This window comes from Pithys albifrons, chromosome 15 (assembly GCF_047495875.1).
Source record: "Pithys albifrons albifrons isolate INPA30051 chromosome 15, PitAlb_v1, whole genome shotgun sequence".
Taxonomy (NCBI): Eukaryota; Metazoa; Chordata; class Aves; order Passeriformes; family Thamnophilidae; genus Pithys; species Pithys albifrons.
Window position 1 is genome coordinate 14005659 of NC_092472.1, and position 16988 is coordinate 14022646.

The window sequence follows — 16988 nt, forward strand, 5'->3', positions numbered from 1 at the left end:
AGAATCACAACCTTCAGCTGCAAATTTGGAATTATTAAATGCACCTCCTGACTTGCAGGTGAGCACACAGACCTGCAGACAAGGTTGGGGTATGAAGGTGTAGAGTGAAGACTTTTGTGTGATCTTAAACAAAACTCCCATATCTTTGTTCCTAGGGAGGACAAAGGGGTTTGTCAGGAAGAGGAAAGAAGGCGTGGGAGGAAGGTCCATGCATGGGCAAATTTTAGAAGAGAAATAGGAAAAAGACAATCACATGGAACTCATCTGGTTTTAAACTAACTTTTTTTTTGTCCTAAAAGCAGTTTTTATCACATATAATTTACTGTCAGTTGAAAGAAGTACACTCAATTAAAAATTAGTGGGTATTTTTGGCCAGATATCAAAATCAAAGCTGAAAACTCTTAGTTTTGCACCAAATCAAACCTTCTGTGAAAGTGTTATTGGGAGAGACATGTCAAAATTCTGCTAAAAAAAATAAACAGAGTGGAAAAAGTGTGGAGTGACTGGAGACTCCAAGTTAAGTTCCCTGTGACTGCACAGCTTTGTACCCCCTCATTCCTGAGGGATGCACTTTGTCTCTACAACGTAGTTCATGTCCACTGGAGGCTTTTCTCCCCAAAAGGTTGGTGCTTCAGTTATTTATCACTCTGCTCTGATATTTACCTGGCTGCATTTTAGAAGCTGGATCCAAACATGAAAAAATGTGAAGATGGATAGAGATGTCATGAAAGCTGATGCTATTCCTTTATTTATACATTAAGCAGCTTTCATAGCCAAGTGCGGAAAAATGTTGGCAACTGGCTGAGAAAAAATCGTGTTGCAAGAAAACAGAGAACAACTCACTTTCCTCCAAAGTGGTCCAGTGTAATAAAACTCTATTTATTTGAAATCAAGCATGACTTCCTAGACAGAACTGTCTATTGATTTATTTCTCTGCTTCTGTTTTCCTCTGGGAAAGATGCAACAGTGTGAGCAGAAAGTGTGGAGAGCAGGGGCAGCACTCTGGCACTGTGAACAAAACATGGATAGTCTGAAATGTACTGCAAGGAAAGACCTAAAGGAGAGAAGAATTGTGTTCTTTACCAGTGAGTGATCCTCAGATCCAAGGCCAGATTCAGTGGGGAAAAACATCATGACAGCAGGTAGACCATTCTGCTAAGTTTATACAAAGAGTTTTTGAACACTACTGTGTTAAGTGTTTAAACCACAGCTTATCAGTAAAACTACATGTACACTTCAGCTGCAGAGGTGATTATATGTATCTGTGTAACATGAAAATAAATATAGTAGATTTGTCTTCCTGAGCCTGGTCCATCCTCCAACAATCCCTGAGCTTTTTGTTTCTCCCTCAGATTTCATGTGAGTAGCAGAAGGTAGAGATTCCCCAGATACAAGAACCTGACCTGGAGATCAAGGATTGCTGATTTTCTTCCACATTTCTTTCCATTTATATTTTGATTAGTCAACAACCTCTTTTGGTCACATCCCAGAGACAGAGTGCTGAACTCATTTGCCACGAGGAGCTGAAGACATTCTGTTACTGTCTAAACTTTTGGAAACCCTGAAAAGTTGAAACATATATTTAAGGCAAATTACCTTAAATCCAGTTAATTTTTAAAGGATTAATTTTAGGTGTATGGGAACTGTTGGAATAATTTGCTTCCCAGTAAAATAGGTAATTCATTAATGAAATACTGAGGTATTTATTGTAAAAGCCCAGATGACTTTTTTCATGCATCCTCAGCTTATACTATGTTATGAAATACAGCAAATTCTTTCCCAGAGGAACAGGCATTTGTTTGATTTTTTTGTCTAGAAGTGGGTTTTCCAGAAGACCCTTTGACTCAATGTCTATAAGATGAAGATCTCCATCAGAGGAAATCTGTATTCCTTTTCTAGTCAAATAAGGGGCAGGGGGGGAAGCTGTGCTAAAATCAATTTATCTGGTCTATTTCAGTCATCTGCCTTAGGTGTTTTACGGGTAGTTTTTATGTATATCTTTTACAACTGAAAAACAGCTAGGCAGCTAGGTACGAGTCACCTTGGAATGCTGTGTGTACTTTGTTGCAGAGCAGGTGTGTTTATCAGACCCTTTCAATTTGTTTCATTTCTTCAGACCCCAAGAGACTCCCTTAGAAATGACTCACCAAGAAAATCATGCTCCAAATGAGCAAAACAAATGGCTAACAGCTAAATCACCACTAAACAGCATCCTCAGGGCCTCATCTAACATTTTGCTCACTCACCTGGGGCTGGAGCCTCTGGGACACCTTGTCCACAATGCTCTCACTACGTGGGAAAATTCCAGCAAAGTCCAGCACTTGTGGTTTGCAGCATTTGTTTGCAAGCTTGCAGTTTCTTCCCCTTACTTCCATAGGAGCTGGCAAGGGCAGGAAAGATATCTGGCCTGCCAGAGAACGTGCTGAACACCTGCCTGAACTCAGTGGAAAGTCTCCAAAGAGAAGTTTTTTCATGCTGGTGTTGACTGCAGTGCAGGTGGGTTGGGCAGCACTGAGCAACTGCAGCAAAAAACTACAAGATTCAAGGTTTTGGGAAACAGAAGAACTTATCAGACTTTCTGTGAGGAAGGAAATAAAGCACTAAGACAGGAACTCAGAGATACAGTTACTGTTTATTTAACCATGTACAGACTGGGGTTTGTTAGTTGGCTGGGTGCTAGGGAAATCCTCCATGCAGAGGCGTTTTTTGAATGTGAACAAACTTGGTTAGTATCACAAAACTCAGCTTCCCCCAAGCCCTGCACCACTGATTCCTCCCCACACAAGTTAGCTGCTCCTGCAGTAAAACTGAGCAAAGAAACAGCACTGGGTATAAATTTACATTTCAATAGCAATGGCAGGACTCTCCATTGGAGCTCAGACACATAGAGCATGTAGTGGGGTGACAAAGATCCTTTCCTCAGCTGCTTCCCAGTAACCATCTACCTCCCTGCTCTTAGCTTAAAATTATGCAAATCAGTTTGTGTTCCTGCATACAACAAAGATGAACAGGCAATTGACATTGGCCCAAATACATCTAGTTTGCTTATGTATCCCAGTCCCAAGGTGAGCGACTGAGTCATGAGGAGCTTTCTCTCTCTGCATACAATACTAAATAGTCCCGAAGTTGGGTCTTATACGGCAGCCTAACAATTCCCAGTAAACCCACTGCATTCCCACAAGAGGCAGCAATGACTACCAGACATGATTCAGCCTTACCACACTCTAATTTTCATGTGTCTCTTGCATTAACAGCAAGGAGCACTCATAAATGTGTTAGCCTCAGTCTGGCTTCTTCCAGTCTCATTTCTTCCCCTATCTCCCCTCCCCTGAGGAACAGGTATATGGAAGAATCATCTTCCCTCCCCATCCATGCTGTCTTTTTGCTGCTAAGAAATTCCACTGAGGATTGAGTCTTTTCTCTGCAACTTTATTTTCCAGCTGTAGGGTTTTCACACTGTATTTGTATTCCAGTCCCGATTTCAATTACCTGGCTAACCTTTTCAATTTTCACAGAGAGTGAGAATCACAAAACAGCAGGTCCTTTATTACAGCTCACACTAGTGGGGAATGCTTCACCCCCCTTCCTTCCCCTGTGTTTGCAGGAAAGCTCTGTCAAATTCAAACAAACTCATTGATAATAACTTGTCTGTTTACTTATGCTTTGCTGCCTGTTAAGTATTCTGGTCCCTTCTGCAGACCTCTCTTCCATCCTCCTTTTAGCTTGAACATACTATGTTTTACTTCGTTTCTAAAAGCCAAGGAGAAACAGTTTTCAGACTTCACCCTGATGACTGAGTCTAGTGGGAACTCTCACCAGGGTCAAATACTGGAGAAGGTAAAAGCCTTGAGCTTCAGCAGAGTCTGCTGATCTTTGATAATCAACACATGGTGGTGGTCAGTTCTTATATCCATGTCTCAGAGCACTTCCCACTGGAGGCTCAGGGCATTGGAGGGGTTCCCTCAAATGAGGAGGTAAGTCAGGCATAGGACATCACTCTGCTGATCCCAAAACCATTGCTCTGCCTCTAAATCGTACTGGCCACAGCTGTTATCTTTTTTGCCTTTCTCAATTCTTGAAGTCATACCCCTTCCTCTTATCTCCTTCATTATGCTAAGCACTTCATCTAGCAATCATTTCCATGCCTGTGCTCTTTCTGCCCCATCACTCAGCCATCCAGATCCTAAAAATGATTTATTTGACTGGGGAGAGGTGAGGATTTAGTGCAATAGACCTGTTTCTTAGCAACACCTTCACATCTTTCTTACTCTTCTTTTGTTATTTCTAGCTCATTATCTTTGCTCATGTTCAACTCCAAATTAACTTAATTACAGACAGATTTCATATCTCTCTAAACCAGAAGGGGTACTTGTAAAACATCCCTCCAGTCAATAGTAAATGAGGGCCTTGGCCTATGCTAAGTAAGCTCTTGGAAAATCAGCTCAGCTGTGCCTGTCCTGCTCCCTCCAGAGACCTCTCCTAGTTGCTCCTAGCTCCTGCTGTTCCTTTGAGCTGCTTTTAAGTGAGGCATTTCATCTATCCATTTTGCACCCTTGAGCTCCACAATAGACATCTGCATAAATCACCAGGTGAATGCTTCTCCTATGCAGATGCCCAAGGGCACTGCAATCTTTCCACCTTCTCTTGTCATATTCAGACTGGGAGAAAGTGCCTTGGTTAAAAGTCTCTGCCTATTGGAATCTGTCCTAGGTGCAAATCTGAGCTAAACCTGAGTCATACTGAGTCTGAAAATTGGATGCACTCAGTCAAGGGTAACCTCTGATTACTTACACATTTGGTAGGTCAAAGTTCTCTCTTGACTAATGCACTTCCAGTTGCCTAAAAGTTTTATACTGATGATAGTTCTCTCCTTGAAAATCCCCTCTAAGACAGAAATACACCGTGTGGATTAGTTTCAAGGCAGGACCTCATATCTCATCCTCTCCTTAGCTGTGATATCAGGTTTCTTTTGGAAATCAGGAGCAGGATCTATCTCTAGCAGCTGCGGGGTTTATCACCTTCTTGTAGATAAGGTTGCATTGCCATGTCTTACCATTCACAGAAGTTCTCCTCTGGCAGAGGAAATATCTTCTTTCTTCTGATGGAGGTCAAGTAGCTATTACCCAGTCAGGACACCTTTTCCTAAATCCATCAAATGGCTCCTCACTGGCAGAATCAGGATGCTGCACTGAGAAGAATGAGGAGACACCTGGATTTACACAGTGAGGAAAGTGTTGTCAGAGATCAGCCACCAACAGAACCCTGCTGAGGGCACATTAAATATTATCAAACCATCTATAAAGGCATAGAGAGAACTAAACTTCTACCCACTATATAAAAGGCAGAGAGAGTCATGAGAGGAAACAGAGATCTGTATTTCTACCATTAGAAGAGGACAGCTATGGTTTCGGGAAAGGAAGGAAAGCCTGAGTGATTCTGCAGATGGTTCCTCCTCATTCAGGTGAGCATCCCTTCCCAGCTGTTTGCTGCCCTGGAAAGTAGAACCACAGGTTAAATTTGGATGGGTTTCCCCCCATTACCCTGCAAAGTTGGACTTGCAAATCATGCATATGTAGTGGACTTAACTTACTTGAATGCTGGCAACAGTGCAGCTGCAGGACAAGCTTTGCTGGGTGTCTGGTGGCTGACCCATGCAGTTAGTGGGGATGCTCCAAACTCCACAGCTCCCACAAGACTACAGTTCATGAATTGCAGTCAGATCCTTGCCCTTAGTCCTCGGCTTTCTGAGGGACAGAGTCTCATTTGGTATGTCAAAAAGCCCCAAAAGCTTCAGTCTCTTCCCTCTCCATTTTGCCACTTCCTTGCTCATCACTTTGGTCTGTAGGGAGAGGCCATAGGTAGGATATTTGCTCCTTAACTCATGAGAATGTTTTCAGAATTATCTACCTCAGTTGAACCAAAATGCATTTTCCAGCTCAGGAGGAGGCTATTCCCAATGTCTTCGTTTAGGCTGGAAAAGTCTGAAGGCAAGGAGCAAATAACTCTCCTGAAATCTGAACATGTGGCCTATAAAAAGCATTTGAACACATCTTCCCGAGATTTACAGTCCAACCACACTAGTCAGTGCCCACTGGAGGTCAGTCTTGTGCCACGGAAACCTTTGTGGAAGTGAGGCACTGGGGTGCCCTGCGATTTCCAGAAGCCTTGGACTCTAAGCCTGCATTTTCGGTGCACAAGATGTCTCAAGAGGAAACCTGTGCCAGCTCCCTCGGTGTGGATTTATGATTTAGAGATTCTTCATGTTTCCATTTCTTTCTTTCCCCTACTCAAAAGTATCCAGTGCTCTGTTGCTAGATAAGCTCAGCAAGAGAGATGCATTGTGCATTCAGTCAGCACAGTGCAGGCTCACAGAAACCCAGGATGCTCCTCAGGTCCCTGTGAGTGTGTGCACAGGCTTGGCCACCTCATCCAAACCACCTTAAAAAATACTCTTGTTTTGGGGCAATTCTCAGTCTTTTGCGTTTGTTTCACGGGGCATTTGCAGTATAATCATATCCATAATTACATACATATATATAATTACATGCATAATTATATACACGCTCTGGATGGGAGATCAGGATATTGATGTACAACCAGCCCAAGTACAAGCTCAGATAAACCTAATTCAGAGTCATATTCCCTGCCAGTGCTTATAATATAGACTTCCTACACTGAATCTCATTCAAAGAGTCACTTCCTCCTATTCCTTCCAAGAAGGGCACAACAAATATTTGACTGGAAACAAAACTCTTAGCTAAACGTTTTGATAGAACAGACTTCCCCCCCCCAAACAAACAAACAAAAAATTCTGAGTTTTTGCTACAGGATCTCACAGTGCCAGTGCAACCCCACCTCTGGCTGTGTCTTATGCCTGTATAAAAATTATGCATCAATATGATCTACAGAGAAAATGGAGACTGAAGCGCTAAGTTGTGATTATTTGGGTTGCTATTCCACACATATTCCTTATTTCACCTTTATGATGACTTATTTCTCTCTCGTTCAAGAGTAGTAGAACTGTTCTCTGCCCTGTCTCCAGTCAGGTCTCATCTGGAGTGCAGGATACACATCATCCCACACATTCACTGAAGCTCAAGACTGAAATAAGAGCCAGAATTGAATAAACCATCTGCTGGTCCCTGCTAAAAGAAGCCTTGAACAGGTATTTCTTCTGCTTTGCTGTAACAGTTAGAGAGTCATTCCTTTTCTGCTGTATTTCTAGCACAGCAATAGAAATACTGATCTCCACCACTGGCTTCTTTTCTGTGAATGATCAGTTATCCTTTGGTGTTAAAAGAATTGAAATTATGCATTCTAAACAACCAGAGAATCACAAGGGTCGAGGTACCTTCTCATCTCTTATCTATTATTCCCATCAGCAATTCTGTCTGCATAGCCTTGGGCACACCACATCTGTCCAGCAAGTGAAAGGCAGTATCCATCTCTCTGTCTTCCACTCACCTCCTGTCCCAAGGAACAACAAAGTTCTTCCTGAACCCCGACAGTTCTTACAGAGGGACTGGAGCAGATGGAAAACCAGATACGTGGAGGGGCCACTCTAATAACTCTATAATATTGGCTCTTCATTACTTGGAGAGAAAACCCACAGCATGGCCACAGACCTGGAATCTTTGCTTGGAAGATGCAGCCCTAACCAGCACAGGACCTTGGCAGCCCAATGGTTACACAGCCAGAGACAACAGAATCCAGACATACAATGGGTGAGAACAGAGACAGAAGACTGGTGACCTTGGCAGAGCCCATCAGGTGTCTTTGCAGTGCTGCCACCTCGCTGGATACTGGAAGCTGTGCTAGGAGAGTCAGATGCACTGCTGGCAGTAACATCCACAGCGGCACATTACACACCAATGAGCTCAGGCCAAGGGGAGATTCACATCCTTTGCTTTGCATATTAATCATGTTTGCATGTGGAGCTGAAACAAGGTTAGTGAGGAACAGCACAAGCTTCTCATTCTGCCTTCAGTATTCACCACTACAGCTTTACTCCTTTCTCTCACAAGTAATGCATTTTCATTCTTTTTTTTCTTTTCTTTCTTTCTTTTGGTTGTGATAGTGGTTTTTTCCCCCTCCATCCTTTGTTGCAACATCTGTGCTATGTACTACAACAGAAAATATGACATGTTTTCACCTGGCTGTTTGGGAGCTTTGCAACTGATGGTTCATTACCACTTTCCTATGAGGTATTTATTTTCTTATGAACATTTTGTACCTTCACAGATGGGACTGAACCATTTACCGCTATCAATAAATCACAGCAGCTAAAACCCTGGTTTACTGCCAGGCTGGACCAACTGTGGAACTTAAGCCTGCTGAAGACAAAAGCTTTGAACCAGGGATATATTTAGCTGTTCATATTTAAAGAAGAACTGGAAGGGAAGGAAGAGTTTAGAAAGTATATAGCTAAAAATTAGCTATATGCAGCAGAACAGCTGCTGGTCTCTGTGAGCAGAATCCAACTTCATACCTTTTGCCTCGCTTACTCCATTGATCTGCCCAGAACAATTTAGAGGAAAGATTTGCTCAACTTTCCTAGGACCATCTCTTTCTCTTCTAACCCATGCCCCAGCTGCCCTTGTCTCCAGTGCTGCAGGCTGACTCCTGTTCATGACACAGTGATGAACTTCTGCCCTGAGCATCACTGGATAAAAAAATCCCTTTGTTGAAATACTGAGGAGTATTGGTGCATCACTATTCCATGAAGCTCTGAGGGAAATAGTACTTGTATCAGAAATGCTAAAACAAAAGGGTTTATGGATATTGAGGGATTTTTGTTAGCTTGACTCTGGCAGAAGCAGCTTTTCGATCTATTTATCAAGCTGCCTGGAGCTCCCATTCCAAGGCTGATGAAGACACAATAAACAGTAAGACAAAAAAAGTCCTTTGAAAAATGCATCCAGAGCAGTTTAATAAATAAAAGATCATAGGGGGTGAGAGGGAAAAAAGGAAGAAAAATCACCAGTGCAAGTTTTGGTTTTCCTCTGCTGTCCATTTTATAGCATATATTTAAATAAATTAATAAAGCGGGTTGGTGAAATCACTTTTTCATTCTCAAATTCACCCTATAAAAATTTCTGTCTGTGAATTCATCTTTACACAATGGCTCATGTCTTTCCAGCTACCCTCCAAACTGCCCTCCAAAATGCCACTTGGAAATTTTTAAACATATCCATCAGACTCTGCAGAACCCACATGTTCTTTGAAAAAGCACCTGTATTCCTGATTGATGAAAACTCTTTATGGAAACTCCAGTGAAATAAACCTAGACCCTGCTAAGCACCTGGATGGCAGCTACCTCAGGTGATCCCAAGCATTATACTGTTCCCTTTCCTTCCCATGCAGAGGTGACCTTGGAGTTTGCACTAAGCTTTAGTCTTCCATAGAGGAGTCATTGCTCCTGCACAGATCCCTGGAGGTTTGAGTCCTAAATTAGCTGTCAGTTGTTTTTCTGGGTACAAGGACAGCCTTCGGTCACGTTGGGATTGTCACTTGCCATGTTCTCTTTTCTATTGGGATTCATGGATATCAAGCAAGTTAGGAGCTTTCTCCAGTCCCTTGCTGTATGTTTTGTCCATTGATCTCTGGCATTTGGCAATCAAGTTATTGCACATCTTCCCAGTGCATTTTGGTTATCAAGATATGATAAACATTCAGACTGGATGTCCAGGTATGAGTTTCCACACTCTTCTTCCCGAAGCTGTCACCATGTTTCTTTGAATTGCAGGAACTCTTCTTCAGGTCTGATTCTTTCTCCAGGTGATTTGGGTGACTCATGGACTTCATCTGATATCATAAAGATCCTGCCAGCAATGGAGAGAATAAAGAGAGAGTTGCAGACGTAAGAAAATATTGACCGATGAGACATGGTAAAAGAATCAGAGGAAAGTGGGGAGAAAAAGACAAGTCCAGAGGAACAAAGAGAACTGAAAAGAGAAAAAAAATATTAAAGAACTGGAATGAGAAAAAGGATGAAAGCAGAGAGAAGAAGGAGAATGAGAAGGACAGATGATGACAGAAAAAGGACAAGAAATATTCATAAAGAAAAATACATGCTGGTTTTTATTAATGCTTCACCAGATGGAAACAGTATCAACAATAACAGAACCTCTGAGCTCCAGAACAATAGGTGAAATAATTCAAGCACCACTTTCAGATTAAAAAACAGTGAAGGGACTTTGATTTATTTCCCAGTTTTTCTTTCTCTTCTCTCTATATAGAAAATAACCTCATCTGCTTACTCACGTTCTGCAGCTCATCACCACAAAATATAAATAAAAGAATGAAACTGCCCTTCAGCGCAGACAGAAAATAAATCAGAGGCCTCAGTGCTTTTTCATTGTTGCAGCTGGGTCCTGTCTTCACATTTATTTATCTTTAAATTTTCCCTTACACTCTAGAGACCATATCCCATAAAATGTCGGGTTAACAAGTTAACCATGAATAATTCATGAGATAATTATAAAACATTTACACCAGAACATTATTATCTTGCAACTAAAAAAACCCAAATACTTAATGTCCTCCAACACTGATGGCAAACCTCTTGTCACTGCAATGTTCTTTATCATTAAAATTAAATGGAATTAATCTTCGATCTGCTTTGGTGCCTCCTCGCACAAAATCACAATAAAAACCACATGCCCAGATCATATGGAAACACAAAAATACATAAATACAGATATATGTGTGTGTGTGTTTGCACACACATATATGTGGGATTCTGAAACGTGCCCACAGAGGAGATTCAATTTCAGGCTTTCTCGCCCAAACACACCCTGAGGCATAAGGGATATCAACTTTCATGCTGAAGGAATGAATCTGGATCATGGTGCTGGTTGTTATGACCCACAGACAGGCACACAACACACAGAGCTCTGGGCACAGCTCTTACCCAGCCTCCAGAGACAGAGCTGTGCATGTCGTGAGGAGTTGTGACTCACAGTGACAGTCTTTCAAAAATGCAAACACAAGCACACGTGGGGAGGACACACACAGAGCTGTACCACTCCATGCCATACACTATGGGGCTCTGGTTTGCAAGGTTTTCTTTCTCATATCTTTCTGCAGCAAAGGTTGTCTTTGGTCAGACTGTGTTCTCAAACTAAGCCTAGAGCTTACTTCGAAATTAATATAATAATAAATTTCAGTTTTACTCTGTATCACCAAGATGAGGATTTTGCCCAGTATACACATCCAAAATTAAGACTGACATATATGTGGCTATAAGGACTCCTACAAAGCATCACTGATAATGCAAATCTCTAGTACAACAAGCAGACAGGCCATTAGGACTTCTGCAATCTGCATAAAAGCTCCTCTGTCACCTTCCCTCTGGATAGGAGGCTAGAGAAGTGCCTGGGAAAATTCTCCAACCATGGCTTCTCTGTGTGCTGGTGATCCCTAGTTTCCACAATACTCCTGAGGGTTTTAATGGGCACACATAAAAAACCTCAGAAAGATTCTTGCTTAATTCACAGAAACTGTCAGTCTGCTGCTAGAGAGACATGGGTTTTTCAGCAATGACTTCTCTCCCTCAGGAACACAGTATAAACAAGCACCACTAAAACATATCTCCACTAGACAACCTTTGTAAATGTGGACTGCCATGCTCACAGGAAAGAGTCAGCAAACCTTGAGCTGTCACAGCAAACTCTAGCTAAAATCCCTGGGGTAAGCCAGGGCAGAGGACTAAACCACCTGAGGGAAAATGCAGGAAAGAAACACTTTTTCTTGTTCCTTTGCCCCTCTTTGAATGCAGTTGGTCGACACATAAAACTATCTGGGCTTTCTCTTAACAACATTTCCACCCAGACAGATACACTTCATACTTTTCTGCATGTTATAGAAGGCCAAGGGCTCCTCTTCCTCACATGACTATTAAGAGGCTACATCTGCCCTACAGCCAAGAGCGAGGGCTGGAAACAGCTGCACATCCCAAAAAGGTGAACATGTCCCAGGAGATTTGGCACTAAGCTGATGGTCAGCAAAACTACCCAGAGCCTGAAGTATTATGGTTTGATGAACAATGCACACCTTTATTAAAGGGTCGAGAGGACTCTATTATTGTAGTGTTTGAATTCTAATTGGAAGTCAGTCCTTCCCTCACACATGACTGATCTGAGATCTGGGAGTAGAGGGGAGGATGCATCTATAGGATCTGCTTTGGAGCAACAAAGGGGTTCACAGCTCCAAAGCACCGTGTTTACTTCCCATCATACAACAGCCCAGCGAACCTCCTGGGATTGTGCAAAACCAAGGGACACAGTGGGAACCGGGGTTGGAATTCCAATCATTAGTGCAGAGCCCATTTAGAAATCTGTCTGCTGTGTGTTAAGTGTCAACAAACACTCAGAAAATTTCATCTCTGCATCAATTTGCAAAATAGGAAAAATGCTTCGTGAACAGCAATACAGTCCTGTGTATACAGCTGCCAGCAGAAGCACTCTGGGGTGATTCTTGTAATTTGTTGTATCTCTCAGCAAGATGTCATTTATCATGAAGACTATCATCGATATATGAGCTGAGGATGAACAGTTAAGAGGGTCTATTATCCTCAAGCATGAAGCACAGAGGACTTCTGTTTTGGGTATTCTTTGGGTGCCTAACTCAGCTACACTCCACAGGGATCTACAGTCAAGAGAGTGGTGAGCAGTTCAGATTACCCGACTCTCCTGCCATGTACTGTCCGTGGAGGGAAGCAGTCCCAATACCTAACTCTGAGCCCATCACTGGCTCTCTAAATAGCCAAGAGTTCCATTCCTGAGTATTCTATCTCAGAGTGAGTGTTACAGTGCAGTGCTGGCATTATGAAAGCAAGAAGACTGTTTATGAATGACTATTAAGGCTATCTGTGTGATCCTGCAGCTAAAGACCACTAATCATGATGCTAGATGTTGTTCAAGTACCCCTCAAATATGTAACTGTAGACTCTTCCTCAAAGGAATTACTGTCTCAGGGAAAAGTTAATGTCAGCAGGTAAAGATAGGTGGGGACTGTGAGAAGATGAGGCAATCTCGAATGGTTTTATAGAATTTCAAGGTATCAACAGCTTAACTAGTGTTAACCAGCTAATTACAGGTGCTACAGAGGTAGCTGATACTTCCTAACCCCCTGGGCACTCACCCATATGTGATTGCAAAAGAGAGCTCCAGCCTAATGCCTGCTGACAATGGCAGTACAAGAGGATGTGTTTTAGCTCACACATTTGCTTACATCCTCCCTGAATCCCTCTTCCTAAAATTTGTGATCATTTCAGAATGAAAGCTTTCCAGTGAAAAGAACTGAAAACTGCAACACTAATTTCTCTCTGTAAGGACAAAGGGAGGATTGAGTCCAAACTGTTTCTCCTCAAATCATGGATCAATTGAGCAGTTCTGGTGATGTCACTATCCCTGGCACTGGGACCTAATTTAAAATTGCCTCAAATCTGAAAGATTGATTTTCACCATCAGCATTTAATTTCTGCTCTATCTTTCTTTTCCCAGCAGAGAAGCAAAAAAGAAAGGAGGAGAAAGCAAGGGAAAAGGAGATGGTTCAGATTGAACTGCAATTTAGCATTCATTTGCATTTTTAAATTAGTTAAGCTATGGACCGTTGCAAAGCAATGACAGAGAATTTTTGTAATAATTAGTCTGCTGGGAGTGTAGAAATGGTTGTACAGGCAGGTTGCACCAAAAGAGGAAGCAATACCCAAATGCTCAAACTGGGATTTGCAAAATTTACTCTCCCTCATATGGGGCCAGATCCAGCTCAGCAGACACAGAGAGCTACAGCTCAGACAACTTCATCTGCACCAGACACTCACTACAGCCATTGGATGGAAAGGGATGTTTTCAGATTATGATTCATCTTATCCTAAAGTAAAAATCTAAATCAGGCCAGATGATTAGACACCTGAAGTGAGATCAATCTCAAAAGTGTTGTTTACAGTATAATTTTAAATTCTTCAGCCTCTTCATATGTGTCAGCATCTCCTCAGTGGGCACCACACATCTGATCCATTCTTCCTTCTGCAGCTCCTACCAAGATTTAGTGCCTGTAATGACATGTACCTCTCTCCTAAATTCAGTGGAAAATCACTGTTACTTCAGATCTGACAATAAGTGTTCAAAGAGAAGTGGAGGATCCCTCAGCTCATACAGGGGGGTACAACAGCACTTCACTATACAGTGGAAGTTGCTTCATATTCAGCAACCTGACTTGAACTCACTGATTTTGCAATGCATCTCATGCTTGTTGTTTTAGATGGGTGAATGCTGTAAAGTCTCCTTCCTTGGATGGCAGAACATGGCAGCACTAATGCTCACTTTGCTTGGTAAAGGGAAGAGACCACTCATGATTAAGCATGACTTTAGAAACACTGCACACTGGACCATCCTGAAAGCAACTGTCCATTGCCCATAGATCCTTTCTGCCTCACATCATTTTGCTGTCCTTTGCTTGCTTTGCTCCAACAGCTGGCATGTGTTCTCAGTGTGACTGCTGCTTTTTGCTTGAGTTTTCCCTCTGGGTTAACTGAAGCACAAGGAACATTCAGCAAATCTCCTGAAATCCTTCACCTGATCTGAAACATCAACCCCCACTACATTTTTGTTTATCCAGCTTCATCACTATTTTGTCCATAAATACGAACACATTTCCTTCCAAAGCAGCAATAGCCTGGTCCCAGCAGGTCACCATCAGGAATCCATCGATGCAACATACCCGGCATGGAGGTGTAATATTCTCAGTATGGATCAAAAGTGAAGTGGTAAAGAGAGTGGAAACTTTTTCTGACCCCTACATCAGCTAAAATATTTTGGATATTTCATTATAAACAGCATTTGCGTCTGTCCATATTCATCGGATGTAAAGAAAACTGAAGCCAAAATCACCAAATACATAAACCTCAAACATTTGGAAGTTAGACGTCACTAATAATGAACAGGTTTCCCTGAAACAAATTGCCCACAGGAGTTTTGGATGCCCCATCCCTGGAAGTGTTCAATGCCGGTTTAAATGGGACTTTGAGAAACGTAGTCTAGTGGTTTGGAATGAGATGAGCTTTAAGGTCCCTCCCAACTCAAACCATTCTGGGATTCAGCACATATTAATGGCAATGGGATCAACAATTGAAAGCACATATACACTCAGCAGTTGTTTGGACCTCTCTTATAGAAAATTGCATGAACTATCCAAAGTAATTAGAAAGGAACAACAGGCTGAAGCTGTGCCCTGGAATGGTTTCCTTTCTCTTAAGTATAGTATGGGATTACAGACCATCAGCATTTTACAGATGTTTAATCTAAAGTGGTGTGCTATGTGGGTATATAAGAAACAGCAACATTTAAAAAGTTTTACTTTGTATCTCCGTCCAAAGAGACTATGGCTATGACTTTAAAATCATTCTACCTGCATCAAATACATTAACTCTATGACCACAAAATAGAGATCCCATTATTCTGACTACAAAGAGAGTGCAACTGGATTTCCCTGAAGGAACCCAAACCTTTATGGTTTTATTACCATGTCACTCTGAGTTTTCATAGGTATCAATCACAAAGGTACATTTTGTTTCAGCATGGACTTAAGTGACTTGATCTAACCCATCTCTTTTGAGGGCAGAAGAGCAAGAACACAAAAGCTAAAATAAAAGGCTCTAATTATATTATGGACATAAAGAGCAAAATGCACTCTGTCTCACATTTGTTAATCACTTGTTCAGCTTTTGGGACTGGCATTTCTGGAGTGTGTTCATCCCGTCATAGTTTCTGATATATTGTTACCACTTTGCCAAATCACATCAATGGGTTTCATCTCTGACAAAACAGTACTGCCTTAAAAAGTTCAAGTTTCTTGCTTGCTCACCTGTCATTTTGCCATGAGTCACATGTCCAAACTGAGGTGCAAGTAAGCACTTCTAGGATCCTTTGTGCATTTTTCCTTTAGCATAGTCTTTCTTTGTTCCTCTAGCAGAGAACAATTGTGGGGTTTGTGCTTTGTGCTATAGGCTCTGGAAAGGGTTTTTTAGCAAGAAGGATATAGGGGTACATGGAGCAAATTTTCTGCCAGTGCTGCCGAACTCTGTTTTGAATTCTTCTCAACAGAGCCCAGGCAGATGACCTACAAGATGTCTTGGTTTCTATTGTAGTCACTGGCTTGAGAGTTACCTCCCAAGAGAGACACCTTTGTCTCATTCTAAAATGATTGCACAAGAGAGGTGGGGTCAGTTTCTGAAAGTGTCCTTCTAGTACTACTAATCACAGAACAAACCTATACACTTCTTTAGACTAGAAACCAACTTTTAGGCAGCTACATTTAAGCTGGGTGGAATACACTCAAAACATGTTTGCCTGTGTACATAGGAATGAAATGATACTCATTGGTTGTTCCTGAGTCTTTTCACAAAAGCATCACCTTGGAAAGGACACTATTTTCAGACAGAACCAAGCTGGTCTGAAATCAGCTCATGAGGAAACATCCACATCCTTTATGCTCCCTGTGATTATGACAGCAGGTTGTGTAGAGACAACAGTGAAAAGAGACAGAAAGGAGATGGAGAAGGAGCTTTCACCACACACTGGTTCCATGGTGAGGACAAATCTGTACTATAACCTCCCTTGCTGAAATATCGAATTAAAAGAAAGCTTTTCTGAAACATCTCTAACCATCCAAAAGCTGCCAAAGTGGTTCCATGCGATATTTCTTTGTGGAGCTTCTCCTTTTGTTCCCGGCATGGTGCTGCAGCCAGGCAGAGAGGATGGAGGTGCAGAAGGGCCCATACCCGGTGCCCTCTGACCTGTCCTTAGACCTTCACCTGCTGAGGCATAGTAGTCTATAATGATGTTTGCTGGATATTTCCATATGTGAAACCAGCAGCTCAGTTACACCATAAAGTACTTTTCCATAAAAATATCATCCCGTAAAACCTACACCTTTAGACAATCCCCACTCTGACCTAGCCAGTGTCTCTCTGTTTTACAAAATAA